The sequence below is a fragment of the Eubalaena glacialis genome, chromosome 14, assembly GCF_028564815.1.
Source record: "Eubalaena glacialis isolate mEubGla1 chromosome 14, mEubGla1.1.hap2.+ XY, whole genome shotgun sequence".
In the NCBI taxonomy this organism is placed as follows: domain Eukaryota; kingdom Metazoa; phylum Chordata; class Mammalia; order Artiodactyla; family Balaenidae; genus Eubalaena; species Eubalaena glacialis.
In genome coordinates, this window is record NC_083729.1 from 10,691,150 (window position 1) to 10,717,159 (window position 26,010).

The following is a 26,010-nucleotide window of genomic DNA, read 5'->3' on the forward strand; positions in this document are numbered from 1 at the left end:
GGAAGCTAAGAGTGACCTAGAGGCAGGGCACAGATTTTCTCTTCATAAGGAAAGTGTTTCTTTAACAGAATTCCCAACAGCGTTAGTCACTGAAGATTCACTCCCTTCAAATCCTGTTGTGAGGTTGCGTTAACACCTGGGAACTTGTGCAAGGCCCTGAGGATAACAAGCAAAATAAATGGAGCTAAAATCAGGGGAGGCTTGGGGAAAAAGACAAAAGAACCTTCTGGGAAATGGCATGCCTGAAGACTAGCACCCTAACTGGTGAGTGCTTTGAAAAAACATTTGCTGTTACTTGAGTCTGGGCCACAGGGTCTTCTGCTAACATGGTCTGAATGCGTCTGTTCAGGGAAGAGTTCACGCATATGGAGGGAGGAAGTTCGCTTGGACTTAACGTCCAGGAAAAGAGAAACATACAAGCTCATGATCCATTGTCACTTCTTCCTCATCTTATTCACCTCTCTTGCAAACAAAATTTCATCTGTATAGATGACTCGAAACACTGAAATGGAAAATTCTTCACCCCATATAGAATACTCTCACTATATTAGCGTGGGATAGTCATGAGACCAGGAGCTATCTATTTTGATTGCCTGAGTTCAAATATTGGTTCTCATACTTACTTGTTAGATGATTTGGGGCTTATTCATAAACTTCGTTAGTCCTCAGTTTCCTCATCTGTGAAATGGAATGCTAAAACTTTACCTCATAGAGTAGAATAAGTTAATACATGTAAAAGCACTTAAAACAATGGCGGGCACATAGTATGCACTACATAATAAAAACTTTGCTATTGTTTTAATATTATTATTGCCACTAATGATGTTATGATAATGATATATTCTCCTGCCTAGAACACTACTGTACAAAATAGATACTAAATGATACTTGTTGAGTGAATAAATGGAGTAATGAAAATTCTACCAGAGTAATTTCTACCAGAAATTTAATTAATTATTATCAAAATAATATCAAGCCACAAAGATCTCAGGATTGACTGTTCACTGAGGCAAAGATAAGCATTCAGTATATTAGGATTCTTGGTACTCAAGAGGACAGGTGATTAGGGATTCATATTCTTTAGACCTTTAAGTATAGAGGACCTAAATAAAAAGTGATGTTTGGGGTAAACACCACAAATAATGTTGCATTGTGTACAACACCTGAAGATTTCCTATGATGACCAAAAAAAAATATATATATATATATATATACCCATATTAAAAATATATATATGATATATATATATAAATATATATATAACTGATTTAGCACTGTTAGTTAGCAACAAAATTCTTTATGGTGCAAAATTTTATTTTATTTTATTTTATTTTTTTATTGGAGTATAGTTCATTTACAATGTTGTGTTACTTTGTGCTGCTGTACAGCAAAGTGAATCAGTTATACATATACACATATCCACACTTTTTTAGATTCTTTTCCCATATAGGTCATTACAGAGTATTGAGTAGAGTTCCCTGTGCTATACAGTAGATCCTTATTATCTATTTTATATATCATAGTGTGTATATGTCAATCCCGATCGCCCAATTTATCCCTCCCCCCCGCTTTCCTCCGGTAACCATAAGATTGTTTTCTACATCTTTAACTCTATTTCTGTTTTGTAAATAAGTTCATTTGTACCATTTTTTAGATTCCACATATAAGCAATATCATACGATATTTGTCCTTCTCTGACTTACTTCACTCACTATGACAATCTCTAGGTCCAACCATGTTGCTGCAAATGGTATTATTTTGTTCTTTTTTTTATGGCTGAGTAATATTCCATTGCATATATGTACCACATCTTCTTTATCCATTCCTATGTTGATGGACATTTAGGTTGCTTCTGTGCCCTGGCTATTGTAAACAGTGATGCAGTGAATATTGGGGTGCATGTATCTTTTTGAATTATGGTTTTCTCTGGGTATATGCCCAGGAGTGGGATTGCTGGATCATATGGTAGCTCTCAGTTTTAGTTTTTTGAGGAACCTCCATACTGTTCTCCATAGTGGCTGTACCAATTTACATTCCCACCAGCAATGTAGAAGGGTTCCCTTTTCTCCACACCCTCTCCAGCATTTATTGTTTATAGATTTTTTGACGATGGCCATTCTGACCAGTGTGAGGTGATACCTCATTGTACTTTTTTTTTTTTTTTTTTAACATCTTTATTGAAGTATAATTGCTTTACAATGGTGTGTCTCATTGTACTTTTGATTTGCATTTCTCTAATAGTTAGCAATGTTGAGCATCTTTTTGGCCATCTGTATGTCTTCTTTGGAGAAATGTCTATTTAGGTCTTCCACCCATTTTTTGATTGGGTTGTTTATTTTTTTATTATTGAGCTGCATGAGCTGTTTGTATATTTTGGAGATTAATCCCTTGTCAGTCACATTGTTTGTAAATATTTTCTCCCATTCTGTGGGTTGTCTTTTCATTTTGTTTATGGTTTCCTTTGCTGTGCAGAAGCTTTTAAGTTTCATTAGGTCCCATTTGTTTATTTTTGTTTTTATTTCCATTACTCTAGGAGGTGGGTCAAAAAAGATCTTGCTACAATTTATGTCAGAGAGAGAGTGTTCTGCCTATGTTTTCCTCTAAGAATTTTATAGTATCTGGCCTTATATTTAGGTCTTTAATCCATTTCGAATTTCATTTTTTTTTAACATCTTTATTGGAGTATAATTGCTTTACATTGTTGTGTTAGTTTCTGCTGTATAACAAAGTGAATCAGCTATACGTATACATATATCCCCATATCCCCTCTCTCTTGCGTCTTCCTCCCACCCTCCCTATCCCACCCCTCTAGGTGGTCACAAAGCACTGAGCTGATCTCTCTGTGCTATGAGGCTGCTTCCCACTAGCTATCTATTTTACATTTGGAGATGAATATATGTCAATGCCACTCTCTCACTTTGTCCCAGCTTACCCTTCCCCCTCCCTGTGTCCTCAAGTCCATTCTCTATTTTTGGTGTTAGGGAGTGTTCTAATTTCATTCTTTTACAGGTAGCTATTCAGTTTTCCGAGCACCATTTATTGAATAGACTGTCTTTTCTCCACTTTATATTCTTGCCTTCTTTGTCATAGATTAGTTGACCATGGGTACATGGGTTTATCTCTGGAATTTCTATCCTGTTCCATAAATCTATATTTCTGTTTTTGTGCCAGTATCATACTGTTTTGAGTACTGTAGCTTTGTAGCAATAGTATAGTCTGAAGTCAGGGACCCTGATTCCTCCAGCTCCATTTTTCTTTCTCAAGATTGCTTTGGCTATTCAGGGACTTTTGTGTTTCCATACAAATTGTAAAAATTTTTGTTCTAATTCTGTGAAAAATGCCATTGGTAATTTCATAGGGATTGCATTGAATCTGTAGATTGCTTTGGGTAGTATAGTCATCTTGATAATACTGATTTTTCCAATCCAAGAACATGGTATATCTCTCCATTTGTTTATGTCATCTTTGATTTCTTTCATCAGTATCTTACAGTTTTCTGAGTACAGGTCTCTTGCCTCCTAAGGTAGGTTTATTCCTTGGTATTTTATTCTTTTTGATGTGATGGTAAATGGGATTGTTTCCTTAATTTTTTCTGATCTTTTGTTGTTAGTGTTTAGGAATGCAAGAGATTTCTGTTCATTAATTTCGTATTCTGCAACTTTAACAAATTCATTGATAAGATCTAGTAGTTTTCTGGCAGCATCTTTAGGATTTTCTATGTATAGTATCATGTCGTCTGCAAACAGTGACAGCTTTACTTCTTCTTTTCCAATTTGGATTCCTTTTATTTCTTTTTCTTCTCTGATTGCTGTGGCTAGAACTTCCAAAACTATGTTGAATAATAGTGGTGAGAGTGGACATCCTTGTCTTGTTCCTGATCTTAGAGGAAATGCTTTCAGTTTTTCACCATTGAGAATGATGTTTGCTGTGGGTTTGTCATATATGACCTTTATTATGTTGTAGGTTCCCTCTGTGCCCTCTTTCTGGAGAGTTTTGATCATAAGTAGGTGTTGAATTTTGTCAAAAGCTTTTTCTGCATCTATTGAGATGATCATATGGTTTTTTTATTCTTCAGTTTGTTAAGATGGTGTATCACATTGATTGATTTGCATATATTGAAGAATCCTTGCATCCCTGGGATAAATCCCACTTGATCATGGTATTTGATCCTTTTAATGTGTTGTTGGATTCAGTTTGCTAGTATTTTTGTTGAGGATTTTTGCTTCTATGTTCATCAGTGATATTGGCCTGTAATTTTCTTTTTTTGTGATATCTTTGTCTGGTTTTGGTTATCAAGGTAATGGTAGCCTTGTAGAATGAGACTGGGAGTGTTCCTTCCTCTGCAATTTTTGGAAGAGTTTCAGAAGGATAGGTGTTAACTCTTCTTTAAAAGTTTGATGGAATTTGCCTGTGAAGCCATCTGATTCTGGACTTTTGTTTGTTGGAAGTTTTTAAATCACAGTTTCAATTTCAGTAGTTGTGATTGGTCTCTTCATATTTTCTATTTCTTCCTTGTTCAGTCTTGGAAGGTTGTACCTTTCTAAGAATTTGTTAATTTCACCTAGGTTGTCCATTTTATTGGTGTATAGTTGCTTGTAGTAGTCTCTTATGATCCTTTATATTTCTGTGGTATCAGTTTTAACTTCTTTTTCATTTCTAATTTTATTGATATGAGTCCTCTCCCTTTTTTCCTTCATGAGTCTGGCCAAAGGTTTATCAATTTTATCTTCTCAAAGAACCAGCTTTTAATTTCATTGATCTTTGCTATTGTTTTCTTTGTCTCTATTTCATTGATTTCTGCTCTGATCTTTATGATTTATTTCCTTCTGCTAACTTTGGGTTTTGTTTGTTCTTTCGCTGTTTGCTTAAGGTGTAAAGCTAGGTTGTTTGAGATTTTTCTTGTTTCCTGAGGTAAGATTGTATTGCTATAAACTTCCCTCTTAGAACTGCTTTTGCTGCATCCCATAGGTTTTGGATCGTTGTGCTTTCATTTTTATTTATCTCTAGGTATTTTTTGATTTCCTCTTTGATTTCTTCAGTGATCCATTGGTTGTTTAGTAACATATTGTTTAGGCTCCATGTGTTTGTGCTTTTTACATTTTTTTTTCCTGTAATTGATTTCTTATCTCAGTTTTGAGGTCAGAAAAGGTGCTTGATATGATTTCAATTTTCTTAAATTTACCAAGGCTTGATTTGTGGCCCACGAAGTGATCTGTCCTGGAGAATGTTCCATGTGCACTTGATAAGAAAGTGTATTCTGCTGCTTTCAGATGGAATGTCCTATATGTATCAATTAAGTTTATCTGGTCTAATGTGTCATTTAAGGCTTGTGTTTCCTTATTGATTTTCTGGATGATCTGTCCATTGGTGTAAGTGGGGTGTTAAAGTCCCCCACTATTATTATGTTACTGTTGATTTCCCCTTTTATGGCTGTTAACATTTGCCTTACATATTGAGGTGCTCCTATGTTGGGTGCATATATATTTACAATTGTTATATCTTCTTATTGGATTGATCCCTTGATTATTCTGTAGTGTCCTTCCTTTTCTCTTGTAACAGTCTTTATTTTAAAATCTATTTTGTATAATATGAGTATTGCTATTCCAGCTTTCTTTTGGTTTTCGTTTGCGTGGAATACCTTTTTCCATCCCCTCACTTTCAGTCTGTATGTGTCCCTAGATCTGAAGTGGGTCTCTTGTAGACGGCGTATATACAGGCCTTGTTTTTGTATCCACTCTGCCAGTATGTGTTTTGGTTGGAGCATTTAATCCATTTACATTTAAGGTAATTATTGACATGTATGTTCCTATTGACATTTTCTTAATTGTTTTGGATTTGTTTTTGTAGATGTTTTTTCTTCCCTTCCTCTTTTGTTCTCTTCTCTTTTGATTTGATAACTATCTTTGGTGTTGTGTTTAACAAAATTCGTAAAAAGCTTTCTTTTTTTGATCCTTTGATCCAGTTGTTCCACTTATAAGAGAAAATACATAGTCACAAAACAAAAAGTTTTATGCACAAAGATGTTCACCATATTATTTATAATAGCAAAAAAAATCTTCAATTAGTTAAACATCTAAATATAGCAAAATGAATAAACAAATTGGCAAACATTCCATGAAAAGCATATTAGCCAGACTTTTAAAATTTCATATGCTCAGAATGTTGTTCACTTTGCCCAAAGTTCTCTTAGAAGAAGAAATTTGTATCAGTATGTAGGAATGATTGGCCATTTGGGTGTGGGGAGAGAATAAGAAAAAAACGCATATCTAGAACATGTTTTGCTTAACCTAGGGTCTATGAACAGATCTAGACAGTCAATGAGCCTTCTGAATTTTATGCAAAATTCTGTTTGTATGGATAGGGTCTGTGGTATATAGCAAATTTTATGTGCACGTCCATGACCGCTCCACAAGGTAAGCACTGGTGTTTGGGAGAACTTCTGAGTCCAGACTGATGTACTGTGAGTAGATTAGCTATAGACCCATGTACCAAGAGATGACAAAATATATCTGATATCAAATCTATAGGCATGTCACTCAAAGACTCATAGGGATGGGCAAACTATTGCCCATGGGCCAAACCTGGCCATGTTTATTTTTGTATGGCCCATAGCTAGAACTTTAAAAAATATTTTTAAAGACTTATCGGCAGGGGTTGAGGGGTAGGGATAAAGAAGAAAGGTATGAGACAGAGATCACATGTGGCCTGCAAAACTTAAATATTTATTCTGATCCCTTACAGTTTGCCAACCTCTGTAATTAGAACACTGCCAAGTTGCGGAAGAATTTCAATAGACAATCTCAAATCTGTCCTTCAGTTTTCCACAGAAAGTGAAATTTAACATAATTTTTCTCAAAATCATTTGAAATAGTTGAGTGATTGGTGAATGGCATTAAAGACTACTGAATTGAATTGTCTGAAGTTGAATTTTCCCAACATTAAGTTCATTGAATCTTAGATCGGAAAACAAAAGGGAGATAATAAAGAGTATTCATTCTTTACACAAATAGGAATATATGTACAACCAAACTGAGTCTTTGGTGTAGATCTACTAGAACCTTCATTAGGTAAGAATGTTGAAGGCTAGCGATTATGTATATTTGAAAAAATTAAAAATTTTATTTATATTTAAGTATTGCATAATGCAGACTAATTTAGGACTTAGCAAGGGATTTGAGCCTCATAAAATATCTGGAAGTACTTTGGCATTCTAGTTCCATAGATTGCTATTCGTGCTTCTTTACACTGAAGAGGCCTGTCCTGGTTTTTGGGTCAGGGTTTAGTTTGGCTCACATATCTTATTTGATAGGCCTTCACTGATTCACTCAAATTAATGAGTCTTTCCTGTATTTGGGTAATGAAAGGCCTTTGCAAAGCATATGAGTTCTGCTCCACTTGTCAGGTGTGACCAGAAGATTCCTAACAGTTTCAGGAGGGAAAAGAACATCATTTGATGGTACAATTTGGAGGGTATTTTAGGAGAAGGTAGTCTAGCAGAGCACCGTGGAAATCTTTGAGACTGCCACAAACCAAGGGTTTTTCTGGGGTCTTTGTTGATTTATGGGTGAGCCAGTGTGAAGCAGTGGGAAGAAGATCAGAAGACCCATACTCAGCTCTCTATTTGTGTGAACTTGAGTGAATCACTTTATTTCCTTGGGCCTCAGTTTCCTTAAACATAAATTGAGAGGTGTGTTGGGTGGGGCTAAGTGATTTAACATGATCTCTACCCCTAGGTTCCTTGTTGCATGGTTATGGCACTGTTCTGAGACCATCCTTGGATCTCATAGTAATCCAGGCCCTGAATCCTGTTTTTCTCTGGCTCCAGGCCAGGTCTGAGCTCTACCTATTGGTCACTAGGAATCAAGGATTCCATCTACACATCAGTGCTGTGGTATTTCTTCAACAGGCTGGCCTTCCCCACACCAACCCTAGAGAATGTTGTATATGGCTGTACTCCATGATCTCTCTCCACTTCACTCCACTCCAGCCCACATCCATTCTCTATTTAGACTTTTCCTGAATTCTACAGATGTTAAAACATAGGATTGATCATTCATTTATTCAATCTAATATTTTTTAAATTCCAAGTAATCAGAACAATTTAACCAACGTTCATTTTTGTCTCAGTAGCTATGTACCAGGCTTCTGAAGACTTGAGGTCCATCCTCATGCTGGCCTCAGGAATAACAGAACCCATATCAACTTTTTTTTTTCTTTTTTCATTGAAGTATAGTTGATTTACAATATTGTGTTTATTTCTGCTATATAACAAAGTGATTCAGTTATACATATGTATATATCCTTTTTTTAATATTCTTTTCCATTATGGTTTATCATAGGATATTGAATATAGTTCCCTGTGCTATGTAATAGGACCTTGTTGTTTATCCATTCTATATATAATAGCTTACATCTGCTAGCCCCAGCCTCCCACTCCATCCCTCCCCCAGCCCCCTCCCCCTTGGCAACCACAAGTCTGTTCTCTATGTCTGTGACTGTGTTTCTGTTTCATAGATAGGTTCATTTGTGTCATATTTTAGATTCCTCATATAAGTGATATCATATGGTATTTGTCTTTCTCTTTCTGATTTACTTCATTTAGTATGATAATCTCTAGTTTTATCCGTTTTGCTGCAAATGGCATTATTTCATTCTTCTTATGGCTGAGTAGTATTCCATTGTGTAATATACCACATCTTTCTTATCCATTCATCTGTCAATGGACATTGAGGTCATTTCCATGTCTTGGCTATTGTGAGTAGTGCTGATATGAACGTAGAGGTGCACGCATCTCTTTGAATTAGAGTTTTTGTCTGGATATATGCCCAGGAGTAGGATCACTGGATTATATGGTAATTCTATTTTTAGTTTTCTGAGGAACTTCCATACTGTTTTCCACAGTGGCTGTACCAACTTACATTCCCACCAACAGTGTAGGAGGGTTCCCTTTCCTCCACATGCTCTCCAGTGTTTGTTATTTGTAGGCTTTTTAATGACGGCCATTCTGACGGGTGTGAGGTGATACCTCATTGTAGTTTTGATTTGCATTTCTCTAATGATTAGAGATGTTGAGCATCTTTTCATGTGCCTATTGGCCATCTGTATTTCTTCTTTGGAAAAAATGTCTATTTAGGTCTTTTGCCCATTTTTCAATTGCGTTGTTTTTTGTTGTTTAGTTGTATGAACTGTTTGTATATTTTGGAAATTAAGCCCTTGTCGGTTGCATCATTTGCAAATATTTTCTCCCATTCTATAGGTTGTCTTTTTGTTTTGGCTATGGTATGTCCTTTGCTGTGCAAAAGCTTTTAAGTTTATTTAGGTCCCATTTGTTTTTGTTTTTATTTCTATTGCTTTGGGAGACTGACCTAAGAAAACATTGGTATGATTTACGACAGAATATATTGCCTATGATCTCTTCTAGGAGTTTTATGGTGTCGTGTCTTATGTTTAAGTCTTTAAGCCGTTTTGAGTTTATTCTTGTGTATGGTGAGAAGGGTGTGTTCTAACCTCACTGATTCACACGTGGCTGTCCAACTTTCCCAACACCACTTACTAAAGAGACTTTTTCCCACTGTATATTCTTGCCTCCTTTGTTGAAGATTAATTAACCATAGGTGTGTGGGTTTATTTCTGGGCTCTCTATTCTGTTCCATTGATCCATATGTCTATTTTGCTGGTTTGATTACTGGAGCTTTGTTGTACTGTCTGAAGCCTAGGAGGGTTATGCCTCCTGCTTTGTTCTTTTTCTTTAGGATTGCTTTGGCAATTCTGGGTCTTTTATGGTTCCATATGCATTTCAGGGTTATTTCTAGCTCTGTGAAAAATGTCATGGGTAATTTGATAGGGATCACATTAAATCTGTAGATTGCTTTGGGTAGTATGGCCATTTTAACAATATTAATTCTTCCCATCCCAGAGTGTGAGAACCCATCTCAATTTACTGCCCTAGCCAACCAGACACACTGCACCAGGTGGAATTCTCTCACCTCACACTGAATTAGCATTGTATCAAAGTAACTTTACACCAAAATATTGTTTCAAACGTTAGGATTAGTTACTCTACCCCATGACTGTCATCTTAGGTTATTCCACATACTGTTGGTTCCTAAATACTTTCTCTTCACGTTGTTCTGTACTTCCCTAAACCCCCTTCTTGGGTTCTTTCTGCTGTTTCATTCAAATCTGCATTTTTTTTCTGGCGAACATGCTTGCCTACACATGGAAATACTTGGCTGTGCATTTCCTCTGTTCTAACCACAACTTGGCTTGGCCCTGAGAATTCCCCTTCCCATGTATCTCTAACAAAGGACCACTAGTCAGTATCCTTCCCTCACCCCGTATTGCTCCAGATCTTTTCATCTTTATGTGAAGCCCTGTCATAATTGGAAATCATACATTTACCTCCACACAGATCACATGAAATAACAATTGAAGTTTTTTGCTTTTAACTGGAGAGTCACACTGATGATTATCACTGTCTTACCAAAACGCTCAGATTAACAATTCAATATCTCTTTGTCAACACAAATACAGAGGAATAGAATCATTACATAAATAATGAAGTATGCTTGGCAAAACTTTAAAAACAAAGACATTCTTAGAGGAACAATTTAACAAAAAAGGTTCCTAGTGGTGAAAAGTTGGAAACCAGAAACTTCAATTGCAGCATATTTACTTCTTCCAAGACCCCCTAGGCAGAATGCTTGAACATTAGAAGCGCTGCCAGGAAGTTTGGGCGGGAGCCAAACAGGCAGCCAAGCTGAGATGCTAGGCCGGGAAAGATATCAATCAGGTCAAACCCGCCCGGCTGGTTTATGACTTCTGGAAACCTCCAAGGTTGATACACACTAGCCCTCAGCTACAACCATCCCACTTTTCCTTGCCTGTAAATTTGAGAGTTAGTTGGTGAAACTGTATAACACTTATTTAAAGTAACTCAGTCACTTTACAGATGAGGAATTTGATGCATGAGGAGGAATGACTTGTTCAATGTCACAGAGTCAGGAGAGGAACTAAAACTCAAGTCACTTGTTATCTCACTTGTTTCTGTTATGCAACATGATAATGGGGTGAAACAGAAATTTTAAAAAAACCGCCAGGGAAAAAACCAAAATGAATTTACTTAATAATTAAAGAATGATAAATAATATAAAAATATATATAGATATATATCACATAAAATGCATATTGATACATAAAATAATATATAAATAACTGTAAATTTACTAAAAATAACAGATTCATTGCAAAGATAAATAAATATAATAAAATGCCTAGGGCTGAGACTATCTAGTAAGAAATGTTGGTTTCCTGTTTGTGTTTACTTCCTGTATAAGATGAGCACCTACAAATACTAAGCCTTCACAACAGGAGACCATCCACATTAAATCTACATGTCCAATTGTTTAATCATTGTGAGTAATTGAATCCACTGATTTCCTTTTCTTGCGAATATTTTTTGAAATGCCTAGTTGTTTATTGTGCTATAGATGTAGCCAGAGTTCTTAACGTATACTTCATTTAGGTATATCAAGATGTTAGATGAAGATCTAGAACTTAGGAAAGCATATATAAAATATATATAAATATATTTTAAAAAGCAATCATCCTGGTCTCAAACAGCTCTCAGTCAGGTGTGGGAGAGACGCTAAACAGATCATTCCAGGATAAGGCCATCGTTCCTGGGAGGGTGTTGTGTATAGGGCATAGAATGTGAACAGCTCTGGTTGTGCGTGTGAGAACAACAGATGACGTCAAGGTGGAAAAAAAAAGAAAAAGGAATTTAATTACAACCTGCCTTTCAAGATTCCAAAATGTAAATACTATGAAGTATATCTTCCCCAGAGCACCCGAAAAGGGAGAAAAGGCTCACAGGTGTATCATATCACGGGATCACCACGGTGGAATTCAGGAAGGAGATGACGTCAACTAACGTTCTGATTCACTTTCCCAGCCTTTTGGGAAGAGTGGCAGTGGATGAGCTGACCACGCTTGTGTGTCTGTGAGGGGGATATGAGCTCTGTTGTTGGCACTTGCGACGTGGAGGTTGAATCAGGACGTGCAGTAACTTTGTGCTCATGAGCTCCCAGCAGCCTGACAAAGTGGAAGGAACAGGGGATTTAGAGCCAAGAAATGTTCTACTAAAATAGTAGTCTTTTGACGTGAAGCTCATTATCATACTTACCCAAGCTTCAGTTTCTTCATCTTTAAAGTAAGGAGAGCCAGAGCCACTGTGCAGGATTTCCAGAGGATAAAAACAAACGGGATCATATATGAAAGGCATTTGGCACTTAAGGGGGCCACTCATCATTCTCATGCCCTCTTCTCTCGCTGCTGGGTCCATTAGAGGACCTCCCCAGCAGGACACCCTATTCCCTGTATCACCCAGAACATCCTGTTCACCACAGCCAGTGGCCCTCAGCCCATGCTTTCGTACCTGCCACTACTCTGATTTAAAGAAAAGGCAACTTGTCAAATGCTGCCTTTACCTGGAGAACCGGGTGTAAACTTTTATGAAACCTGCCGCTCCAACCCCTTTTCCAACCTCTCCAATTCCTCCCGGACCTACCTGGGGACATGTGGATGGGCATGCAGCAGCCTTGCCACCTAGAATGCCCTTGTTTTTCCCCTCTACCCCTTCAACTCCTACAGATTTCCTTAAAGTTCAGCTTATACACTCACTGCCTTCTCGAACATCCCCAGGTAATTTTGGCTCATACTTGTAGCACCCTCTTTGGAAATATGGCATGTATTGGCCATGCCATTAATTTAGCAGATTCTTTTTTATAGCCAAATAATTCTCAGTCCTTTAATGTGTTAAGCCTTTGTGGTAGGTGCCTTAAGTACTTCTGGATTGTTCCACATGTGAGGTCTCTTCTCCTCAATTAGACGACAAGTTTCTCAAGGGCAGGATAACGCCACTTATCACATATGTTTAATATTATCCACAGGATGTATTAAGTGGCATGGTCTAGAGAGAAGAAAAAACAGTATTTTCTTTGAAACAGGAGGTGCTTAGGTTTTGAGTACACTGGTTATATTTAATTAAAATGATTAATATAAATAAATAAAAGCATGAATTTTCTCACCTCCAGCTTCTTGGGGATGAAATATGTAGGTCAACCCTAAAAGATACAAATCTCTTATCTGCTGGTTCCTTAGTCACCACCTTCCATTCCAGATGAATGTGCATAGCCTGAGATGGAAAGAAAAAAACCCAGGTGGCAATTTAGTAAAGTTTTGACAAGCAGGTGTGCTCGCCACCCTTGTCAGTTCCCAGCACAGCATGAGGTCACCTGAGCAATGGACTTGAAACACAATTGAAACAAACAAGAGTAGATGGTGAATTTCTAGCCTGACTGCTCCTAAACCTATTCTTTCTTGGCCTCCCTTTGAAGTTCTGCAAAAATAAGGCTGATGAAGGGATTCTTTCATGTTCCCCAGGCCTCATGAAACCTATCCTAACACCTCCCACATTCTGTGCCTTTTCAGAACCTGGCTAAGGAAAGCAAACACACACGCATGCCCCCTAGAGTCCTCCATCACTGTGTGGGCCTTTCATTTCACAGTCCTCTTGCAAGTGTTTTTTGTGAAGCTTAAAATATGCGAGCTTTCAGGGGGAGGAGACAGTTGCTCTGGAGAAAATAACACACCAGGATAAACCACATCACGTTGTTTGTTCTGGGAAAATGTCCTAATAGACTCTGAGTTCAGTGTTACTGCATATCACAGCACTGTGCCTGGGAAAATACAGTGATATTTTGTATGATGATATTGTAGTGAAATACTAGCTCTTCAGTACCATAAGCAGCAGACTGATGTACAACATCTATTACAAATAGTGAGCATTGAATAGCTAATGTGTCAAACAAACAGCTCTGTGTACAGGATTGGTTTCAGGGAGGGGAGGCAGACTTCATAAACGAAGGTGTGATACAAATTTTAGCACAATGCCAGCTGCTTTTTTATTCCAAAATGAAAAATAGAGGTGCAGCTTGCTGGGGAGACAGTACAATACAGTGTACAAAGCACAGTCTTGGGTCACAAAGACCTAAACAGTGGTAAAGGCACCATGATTTATGTGTTCTACACCTTTGGGTGAGTCACTTAGCTTCTTTGTAGTTTAGTTTCCTGGTTTTACACATAGGTGTAATAACTCCTTCATATGATTTTTCTCTTACTTTTTATGGTCAATATAATAATGTACAGCTCCTGAAATATGCTAAACATTTAATGGTCATTATGGTTCTTCTCATTATCATGATGAAGGATCAACAGATGTTGTGCAGCCTCTGACAGAACTGCTGCCCCAACATCTTCCTCACCAGCATCAAATCATCTACCCTTACACACAGGGAGAGCAAGACCATGACAGGCCCCTAGCATTCTCATGACTGCTGAAGGCACTCTGACTTTCCCTGAAGTCTGCTGATAAGAAAAATGTAAAGAATGAGAAACATATAAGCTGTTAGGATTTATGGTCTATGAGCATTCATGATCTCAAGAAATCCATTTCTTTACTTTATAGGCAGTTTCAACTACCAATACAGTGCCCCATAACCAAAACTTCAGACTCCTATCCATCAGAAATTCAAATTTTTTTCCTTCAATCTTTGTATATATTACTGCTGTAACAAATTACTGCTGACTTAGTGGTAACACAAATTTATCATCAAACAGTTCTGTCAGTCAGACATCTGACACGGGTCTCACAAACAAAGTGTTTGCAGGGCTACATTCCTTCTAGAGGTTCTAGGGTTAAATCCATTTTCTTGCATTTTAAATTCTCTAGAAGTCACCCACCTCCCTTGGCTCATGGCTCCCTTCCTCCACCTTCAAAACCAGCAACATTACATCTCTCTGACCCCCTCTTTGCCTCCCTCTTCCACTCTTAAGAACCCTTGTGATTATGTTGAGCCCACCTGGATGATCCAGGATAACCACTCTGTTTTAAGGTCAGCTAATTAACAACTTAATTGTATCTGCTACCTTAATTTCCCTTTGCCATGTAACCTAACATATTCACAGGTTCTAAGTATTTATTAGGATATGGGCATTTTGCGGCTAGCTATTATTCTGCCTAACTCAGTTTGGCTTTAGATCTTTTTCCAAGAAAAGAAACAACTGCACAGAACCAAGTTTTGCCATCTACCCTCACAAACAGGGAGAGAAGGCAATCTAAACATTTAAGCACCAATTGTGTCAGTCACTTTACATTTGTTAATTCATTTAAGCCTCAGGACAGAACCCTTAGGTAGGCTAGAAAGACCTGCTTGCCTCTCTCTCTCCCTATTTATTTCTGTAACCCTAGTGTGGACCTTCATTGCACACATATAAATTCTGAGACTAAAGAAAATGCTATGAAAGAACAGAAATCAGAGAGTTTGTGACTGAGAAGGTCAAAAAAGTTTAATTTGATATCCTTTTTCCAATATTTATTGATCAACATGTATTTCCCTGTTCTAAATACTTCTTATGCATGATCTTATTTAATTCTTACCAAAGCTCTGACAGTATTATCTGTATGTTAAAGAAAAAAATTTCAACAGTTAGTAAAATTGTTCAAGGACACATACTGGTAATAGGCAGAACTGTAATTTGAACCCAATCTGCCTGACTTGACTTGAAAATGCATGTGGAGAGAGATCAAGATGGCAGAACAGGAAGACTGTGAGCTCACCTCCTCCCATAAACACACCAAAATTCCAACTACATTGAGAATAACTTTCTCTCAGAACAACCTGAAGACTAGCAGAACAGCTCTTCTACAACCAGTGATACAACACACATACATACACACACAGACTGGTAGGAGGGGAAGAGAAGTGACCTAATTTGGACCCACACCCCCAGCAGGCAACCCTGAGTAGGAGGGGGATATCACAAGCTCAGAGATCCTCTCTAAAACATGAAGGATTCAAACCCCATATTGGGCAACCCAGTACTGGGGTCCAGCACCAGGGAGATGAGTGCCCTTGGCTGATTTTGAAAACCAGTGGGGCTTACTGGAGGGCTTTAGGAAATTGAGACTGCTCTTAAAGGGCACACACACAAACTTGCTGTCTCCCAGTACCAATGCAGAGGCAGCAGACTGAAAAGTGCCTGGTGCTCTGGCTGGCATACCAAGACTGCCCAGTGCACCTCCTAGCCCATATCAGGCTGCTGCTCCAGCCCCACACCCCACCAAGGCAGTGGCTGCCAGCATGCCCCAAGAGAAGCTGTGGTTTGCACCAGGCTCCAGCTCTAGCTCCACCCCCTGCCAAGGCAGGGGTCACCAGCAAGCCCTGGGAGAAGCCCCAGCCTGACCTGGCCTCTATTTCTAATCCCTGACCCCTTCTTGGATCCAGCTTGCTCACACCCTCCAAGGCAACAGCCCTGGCACACCCCAAAAAAAGCCCCAGCCTGTGCTCATTTTAGCTCCAACTCTCCCAGTAAAGCCACTGGGTGTATGCAGACTGCATACATAAGGGCACTCCTTTGAGACCAGGATGGGTAACTGTTTTGCCTAATTTCATAGAGAAAAACAAAGTCAAATAAACAAAACGAGAAGCAAAGGAAATATGTTCCAAACCAAAGAACAAGGTAAAAATCTAAGAAAAAAAAAATCTAATGAAACTGAGATAACTAATTTACCTGACAAAGAATTCAAAACAGTAGTCATAAGAGTGCTCACTGAACTCAGAAAAAAATAGAGGAACACAGTGAGACCTACAAGAAAGAATTAGAAGATGTAAAAAAGAACCAATCAAAGCTGAAGAATACAATAACTTAAGTGAAAAACACACTAGAAGGAAGCGACAGCAAATTAGGCAATACAGAAGAACACATACATAAGTGGCCTAGAAGATAGAATAGTGGAAATCACACAATCAGAACTGCAAAAAAAAAAAAAAAAAACAAAAACAAACGAGAATAGTTTAAGGGACCAATGGGACAACATCAAGTATACTAATATTTGTATTATAGGGATCCCAGAAAGCAAAGAGAGAGAGACAGGGACCTAAAATGCATTTGATGAAATAATGGCTGAAAATATCCCCTTATCTGAGAAGGAAATGGATATCCAGGTCCAGGAATCACAGAGAGGAGTCCCAACAAGATGAATCCAAGGAGACCCACACCAAGACCTATCATAATTAAAACAGCAAAACTTAAAGAGAAAATTTTAAAGGCAGCAAGAGCAAAACAAAGAGTCCCATAAGGCTATCAGCTGATTTTTTTTTAGCAGAAATTTGTAGGACAGAAGGGAGTGGCATGTTATATTTAAAGTTCTGAAAGGGGGGGGCGGGACCCAATGATATTCTACCCAGCAAGATTATCATTCAGAATTTAAGGAGAGAGAAGCAAAAAAATAACAGTTCATCACAACTAAACTGACCTCATAGAAAATGTTAAAGGGTCCTCTTTAAGCAAAAAAGAAAAGGCCAGTAATAATAAAGAAAAATATAGAAAAAATAAAGAAAATATATGAGGTAAAAATCTTTCTGCTAAAGACAAATATATAGAATAGGCAGTGTATCAAACACTTTATAAAGCTAGTGCAAAGGTTAAAAGATAAAAATGGTAAAATCAACCATAAATACAGTAAACAGTTAAGAAATATACATAAAGATATAAAAATATAATATCAAAAATATAAAATATGGGAGGGAGTAAAAAATGTAGAGCTTTTAGAATGTTTGAACTTAAACAATTATCAGTTAAAAAAATAGATAGATATTGATAGATATTAACCTCATGGTAACCACAAACCCAAAACCTATAATATATGCACAAAAACAAAGGTAAAGGAACCCAAACACAACATTAAAGAAAATCATCAAACCACAAGAGACTAAAAGAAGAACTGAGAATAAGTACAAAACAAAACAGAAAACATGTAACAAAATAGCAACAAGTACATACCTATCAATAATCACTTTAAAAGTAAATGGACTAAATGCTCCAATCAAAAGATAGGGTGGCTGAATGGTTAAAAAAAAGACCCATACAAATTCTGTCTACCAGAGCCTCACTTCAGAGCTAAAGATACACACAGATTAAAGGTGAGCGATAGAAAAAGATTTCCATGCAAATGGAAGTAAAAAGAAAGTTGGGGTAGCAATATTCATATCAGAGTAGACTTTAAAACCGAGTCTATAACAAAAGACAAAGAAGGGCATTATATATCATTTATTATATATAATGATAAAAGAGTCAATCCAAGAAGAGAATATAACATTCTCAAACATATAACCTAATACAGAAGCACCTAAATATATAAAGCAAATATTAACAGACATAAAGGGAGAAATTGACTGTAATACTCCACTTACATCAATGGATAGATCATCCAGACATAAAATCAATAAGGAAACAGTGGCCTTAAATGACACATTAGACCAGATGGACTTAATAGATATCTATAGAACATCCATCCAAAAACAACAGAATACACATTCTTTTCAAGCACACATGGAACTTTCTCCAAGATAGATCACCATGCTAGGCCACAAAACAAGTCTTGGTAAATTTAAGAAGACTGAAATCATATCAAGCAACTTTACTGACCACAACAGTAAGAAACTAGAAATCAACTCTAGGAAGAAAACTGGAAAAAACACAAACACATGGAGACTAAACAAACACCATGCTACTACAAAAGTAATGGGTCAATGAAGAAATCAAAGAGGATATCAAAAAAATACCTTGAGATGAATGAAAATAGAAATACAACTTTCCAAAATCTGTGGGACACAGCAAAAGTAGTTCTAAGAAGGAAGTTTATAGCAATACAGGCCTACCTAATGAAGCAAGAGAAGTCTCAAATGAAAAGCCTAACTTTCCACCTAAAGGAATTAGAAAAAGAAGAACAGAGGCAAAAATTAGCAGAAGGAAGGAAATAATAAAGATCAGAGCAGAAATAAGTAAAATAGAGACCAAAAAACAATAGAAAAGATCAATGAAACTAAGAGCTGGTTTGTTGAAAAGATAAACAAAATTGATAAATCTTTAGCCAGACTCATCAAGAAAAAAAAGAGAGGGGTCCCAAATAAGTACAATTAAAATGAAAGAGGAAAAGTTACAATCAATATGACATAAATACAAACAATGATAAGAGAATACTATGAACAGATATACGTCAACAAATTGGAAAACCTAGATGAAATGGATAAATAACTAGAAATATGTAATCATCCAAGACCGAATTAGAAGTAGAAAATCTGAAGACTAATCACTAGTAATGAAACTGAATCACTAATCAAAAAACTGCCAACAAGCAATAGTTCAGGACCAGAGAGCTTCACAGAGGAATTCTACCAAACACTTAAAGAAGAGTCAATACCTGTCCTTCTCAAACTATGTCAAAAATATGAAGAGGAGGGAACACTTTCAAACTCATTCTACAAGGCCAGCATTACCCTGATACTAAAACCAGACAAAAACACCACAAAAAATGAAAATTACAGGCAAATATCCCCGATGAACATAGATGCAAAAATCCTCAACAAAATATTAGCAAACTGAATTCAACAATACATTAAAAAGATCATACATTATGATCAAGTGGAATTTATCTCAGGGATGCAAGGATGGGTCAATATCTACAAATCAATCAACATGCTACACTACATTAACAAAGGATAATAATTACATGATCATCTCAATAGACGTAGAAAAAGCATCTGACAAAATTCAACATCATCTCATGATACAAGTTCTCAACAAAGTTAGTAGAGATGGAAAATATCTCCACATAATAAAGGCCATTTATGACACACCCTAGCTAATATTTATTGGAAGTTGTAGCCACAACAATCAGACAACAAAAAGGAATAAAAGGCATCCAAACAGGAAGGCTAGAAGTAAAACTGCCACTATTAGAAGATGATATGATACTATATATAGAAAGAGTCTACCTAAAGACTTCATAAAAAAACTGTTAGAATAAATGAATTCAGTAAATTTGTAGGATAAAAAATTAATATACAGAAATTTGTTGCATTTTTATACACTAAAAATGAACTATCAGGGGGCTTCTCTGGTGGTGCAGTGGTTGAGAGTCTGCCTGCTAATGCAGGGGACATGGGTTCGAGCCCTGGTCTGGGAGGATCCCGCGTGCCGCGGAGCAACTTGGCCTGTGAGCCACAATTGCTGAGCCTGCGCGTCTGGAGCCTGTGCTCCATAAAGAGAGGCCGCGATAGTGAGAGGCCCGCGCACCGCGATGAAGAGTGGCCCCCACTTGCCGCGACTGGAGAAAGCCCTCGCACGGAAACGAAGACCCAACACAGCCATACATACATACGTACATAAATAAAAAGAATGTAAGCAGACAAGAATCTCATTAAAATATTAAAAGAAAAAGAACTATCAGAAAGCAAAATCAAGAAAACAGTCCCATTAGAATAAAACACTTAGAAATAAACTTAACCAAGGAGGGGAAAGACCTATATGCTGAAAAATAAGACATTGATGAAAGAAATTGAAGACGGCACAAATAAATGGAAAGATATACCATGCTCATGGATCACATGAATTAATAGTGCTACAATGTCCATACTACCCAAAGCAGTCTACAAATTCCATGCACTCCCTATGAAAATACCCACAGCATTTTTGACAAAACTAGAATAAATAATCCTAAAACTTGTATGTGACCACAATAGACCCCAAATAGCCAAAGCAATCTTGAGAAGACAAAGTTGGAGGTATCACATGTCCTGATTTCAAACTATACTACAAAGCTACGGTAATCAAAACAGTATGGTACTGGCACCAAAAAAGACACATAGATCAATAGAACAGAATAGAGAGCTCAGGAATAAAACCATACAATTAATCTACAACAAAGGAGGCAAGAACATACAACAGGGAAAAGACAGTCTCCTCAATAAGCAGTGTTGGGAAAACTGGGCAGCCATATATAAAAGAAACTAGAGCATTTTCTCACACCACATCCAAGAAGAAACTCAAATGGATTAGACTTAAACATAAGATCTGAAACCATAAAAATTCTAGAGGAAAACACAAGCAATACACTCTTTGAAATCAGTTTTAGCAATATTTTTTGGATCTCTCTCCTCAGGTAAGGGCAACAAAAGCAAAAGTAAACAAATGGGACCTAATAAAACTAAAAAGCTGTTTCACAGTGAAGGAAATCAACAAAACAAAAAGGCAGCCCACTGAGTAGTAAGCAAATGATGTGTATGATAAGGTTTTAATATTCAAGATACATAAGGAATTCATACAACTTAATATAAAAAAAGCTGATTAAAAAATGGGCAGAGGACCTGAATAGTCATTTTTCCAAAAAGACATGTAGATGGCCAACAGGCACCTGAAAAGATGCTCAACATCACTAATCATCAAGGAAATGCAAATCAAAACCACAGTGAGATATCACCAACACACTTGTCAGAATGACAGTCGTCAAAAAGACAGAAGTAACTGTTGGAGGGAATGTGGAGAAAAGAGTACCATAGTACACTGTCAATGGGAATGTAAATTGGTGCAGCTGCTATGGAAAACAGTATGGAGGTTCCTCAAAAAGTTAAAAATAGAACTACCATGTGATCTAGCAGTTCTACTCCTGGGTATATATCTGAAGAAAATGAAAACACTAATTTGTAAAGATATATTTACCCCAGTATTAATTGCAGCATTATTTATTATACAGTAGCCAAGATACAGAAGCAACCTAAGTGCCCATCAGCAAATGGATGGATAAAGAAGATGTGAGATACACACACACACTGGAATATTATGCAGCTATATAAAAGAATGAAATCTTGCCATTTGCAACGAGTATATACCTGGAGGTTTTTATGCTTAGTGAGAAAATCAGACAGAAAGACAAACACTGTATGTTTTCACTTATATATGGAATCTAAAAAACAAAACAAATGAACAAATATAACAAAATAGAAGCAAACTTACAGAGAACAAACTAGGGCTTACCAGAAGGGAGAGGGGTAGGAAGAGAGGCAAAATATCAATAGATGAAGGGGATTAAGAGGTACAAACTGCCAGCTATAAAATAAATAAGTCACAGTGATGTGCTGTACAGCACAAGGAATGTAGTCAATATTTTATAATAACTTTGTATGGTTTGTAATCTACAAAAATATTGAATCACTACATTGTATACCTGAAACTAATATAATAGTGTAAGTAACATAATGTTGTTAAGTCCACTATACCTCAATTTAGAAAAAGTATGTGTTAAACCATTATATAAACAGTCTCTAATATGTTCGGTCACAGAGCATCTATTGAAGACTAAAGCTTGAAAGGATTTGAATTCAAATTTAAAACAACATATTTAAGCCATATCAGGATCAGTGTTTAGCCTCCGATGATGATTTCACTGAAGGACAAAACACTCCTTTGGAATGGTAAGCAGAGGATGTTCAAAGGGAAAAACAGGACCCTTCGCCCAGCAGAGGGGAAGAGGCATACATTTGGGAAGAGATGATGACTGAACAGTGAGGCGGAGGAAGGACAAGGTACCAAAAAGAAAACGGCATGTGTAAAGGCACAGAGATGTCAATACTAGTGGAACATAAGATGTGAGAAAGAAAATGAAATGGAATAGGTAGACAGAGACCAAAACATTTCGGTCTTTGAAGGCCATGCAAAGAGTTGAAACATTCTGAGCAGAGAATTAACATGGGCAGATTTATAGTTAAAAAGAATGTTGGGCAATTGCGACTGAGTGGAATGGGGGCTAGACACCAGAGACTTGTTAGCCTGACACCAGAGCCTAGAGAAGAAATCTTAAGGCTTGAGCTAAGGTTAATTAGTAGTGATCGAGAGAAGGGACCAAAGTGAGAATCATCCAGGGAATTTTAGAATCTCAGCCCGTCCTGAGACAGTTGGGATGCTGTGTTCCCTGGATAAGTGGCAACTTCTGTGAGCAGCTTGATAGCTGTGGTGAGGTACACTGAGGTGACCTCAGAGGTCCCCTTTTCTCTAAGACTGTAATTGAATTGCTCTAAGGTGCCAAACCTCCTCTGAAGAGGAATAATTTAGAGCCTGTCTTAGCCTTTAGAGCTGTCCTCAGCCTTTCTGGAAGATGATTTTATTTTCCAACTGAAGTCAGTAAGAGTTGTTACGGTTTTTACATCAAGCCCAGGATGGAAACTCCAGGTAATGTTCTCACTGGATTGCACACAATTCATGGTGTTTTTGTCTGTCTGTTCAGGGAGAAAAACATTATTGGACTTCTGTGTTATAGAGACGGGTGGGGAAGGCACACACAGATCAACCTAAGTACATTTTCACATTTCCTTGCTACTGACTCGACAGTGCTTCACAGATGGATAAAGATTTTACTGAAAAGGACAAAGTTTATCCTTCAGCCTAATAATGGTGCAGACCTACCATTTTAGAATTTCTCTGAACATGCATTGATTTCATCACTACCTCGTTGCACAAGAAGTATTTGCTGAATGACTTCTTCAAGGAACAAACATGTTTTGGACCCTTCTATGAATCAAACTCTGGGGAGGTATTGGCTAGTTACATGGCTATGCCATACATGTGACTCAACCTCTGATCTCCAGTTCATCCTCTATAAAACAGGATAATATGAACAAATGTAGCAAACACAATGTCAGGAAGAAATGATTCACCAGAGATACACCTAAAGTTACAACACTGGGCAGGTAAAGTTTGGAAGAAAATGTTTGATTTAAATAGTATTGTACAAAGAGGGTCAAGGCATCCATTTTCTGCCCAAACAGTAGTTCATTTCTATGTAAAAGAAGATAAATCCCCCTTTAGGCACAGAACACATAAGCAACAGGTTGGAGCATAGAACATTGAAAGAAGAAACAGGGAGCTGTGGGTTTTGCAAAGGTGTGACTTTATTCCTAAAGTAATAAATAACTAGAGACAAGCATTCACAATTCTTTTTGGAAAGAATAGAAATAATAATGAGATTAGCAACTTGCATTTGTTGAGCGCTTTCTATATGCCAAGCACCATGTTAAATGCTCCTCCTAGAATGATTTCAATTTTAATCTTCACAATACTTATTACTTGTTCCTTATTTTACCATAAGAAAAATAAAGCTTAGAGAGGTAGTGTGCTTGTCCAATGTTGCACAGCTAGTATACTAACATGAGTCAAGTTGGCACTCAGCTATCCAGCTCTACCTAGAGTCCAATGCTCCCCCGGATCCTATAATGCAGAACCTCAGCCATCTCCTTGACTAAGCTAAAAAGACAAAACATTTTCTTCAAATGATCCATACAAGTGAAAGTAAGTATACACAGGCCAATGTGAAGTAGGGGCAAATATGGAACATACGCAAGAGAGTTGGTAGAATTGGACAATGCCCAAAATGAAGTGAAAAAGCATCTTCTTAGAGTTTCCCTCCACTTCTTAGGAACTACTTGAAAAATAACAGAATATTACTTCATAATAGACTTTGTGTATCTGTGTAGTACGTGAATATGCAGCAAGAAAAAAAATTTTAAAGTAGATACATGAAACCAGATCTGATGGTAGAAGCTTCTCCCTTTGAACATTTTGGGGGTTAGCATATGGATAGTAAGGAGAGAAAATGGTCAATTTCTTATCTTTACAATGATGAGGACTTTGAGTAGAAGAGGAAATGATGAAACTTAAGTACTTACAGGTTTGCCAGGCTACTAAAAGATGAGTAAAGAGGTAAATGGCCTTTATCTTTGGAGAGCATGTTCATAAACCACTTAGAGAAGATAGAAAACTAAATTCTACATGTAAAAAAAAACAGTGAGGGGGACTGAGCTACAAGGAGGCTTTTGAAGAGGAGTGGCAAGCCTGAGCATGGCTGGGTCCTGGTGCCTTGAGAAAGGTAGCAAGAGGAAGGATTTCCAAGTGGTGAGATGTCAGAAAGACAGGCATCTCACGTATGATATATTAAAGATAAAATATATGATATAAGGTGAAAGACAACTTTGATTTTTATTCTGTTTCTACACTGTGAACTCTAGCTACTCTATTCTTCCTGTAATAAAATTAATATATTTAATTTTATGGTATGCATAATATTTAATTTTGTTTTCACTGTTACAAATTAAAACCCAATCACTGCCCCCCAAATTTTTAACGAAGTCTATGTTTTACATACAACCATTTCTAAGAGAACTCATAGAGCACAAATTGCATGCCACTCCTGGATGGGTAAGGAGAAAGCAAACACGGGACATAAGAGTTTAGTGCAAGTAGAAAATTGGATCAATTTTATCCAAATCTCAAAGGACAGATGACCATAGCTAAGATCTGTCCTCTATATTACGTTCACTAAAATAACTGAATTACATGTTATAATTGTCATAAGCACACAGCAATCCCTTTGTCATATTCTTAAAATCCTCATTAGAAGGAAACTTCCAGAAATTATTTTACACAGGTATCTAAGGTAACTTAGAGCAGTGAATAAGACAAAGACCTTTCAAGTCAGACAGCCCAGGACTGCGAACTAAGCAATTCCATGGACTAGCCCTGTAACTGAGGCAAGTCACGGAACATCTTGAAACTCTGATTTCCTCATTGGTAAAATTAGGTTACCAGTACTTCTCTCCAGGGTTATTTTAGGAGTTAGATGACATAAGAATGTAAATTACTTACTTCAGAACCATATATATTGAAGGTACTCACCCTAGAGAAGGGCATGGGGCAAAGTCTGGTACAGAAATTTGGGAAAACCAAATTATCAACCCTCAGAGCAAATTATACCCCAGGCCAGCTGGTGTGCCCAAGTAACACTAACATCCAAAAGTGTTCAAAGGACATGTGTGTGAAAGTGTTTTGTCAGCTCTACAATAATTTTTTTTTATTGGAGTATAGTTTCTTTACAATGTCGTGTTATACAATACTGTAATTTTTAACGTTGCTCTTTTCCCAACAATACAGAGCTATACAGTAAACTCCTTGAGACTAGACCCATATCTGCACTGTTCACCATTCAATAGACAGCCAGAATTTTTAACTATCCAGGAAGAATTTTTTTTCTAATTGAATAAAACTAAAAACCAAATATCT

General features: G+C 37.2%; 1 long non-coding RNA gene across 1 annotated transcript in view; it reads right to left on the minus strand.

The window, feature by feature from the left end:
- Positions 1-12,190: 12,190 nt before the first annotated feature.
- Positions 12,191-26,010, minus strand: part of LOC133105408 (uncharacterized) — a 111,664-nt gene continuing 97,844 nt past the window's right edge. Inside the window, exons 3-4 of the long non-coding RNA XR_009703851.1 lie at positions 13,089-13,195; positions 12,191-12,970 (exon numbers count right to left, since the gene is read on the minus strand). This is a non-coding gene — a long non-coding RNA (uncharacterized LOC133105408). The remainder of the gene's footprint in view (positions 12,971-13,088; positions 13,196-26,010) is intronic.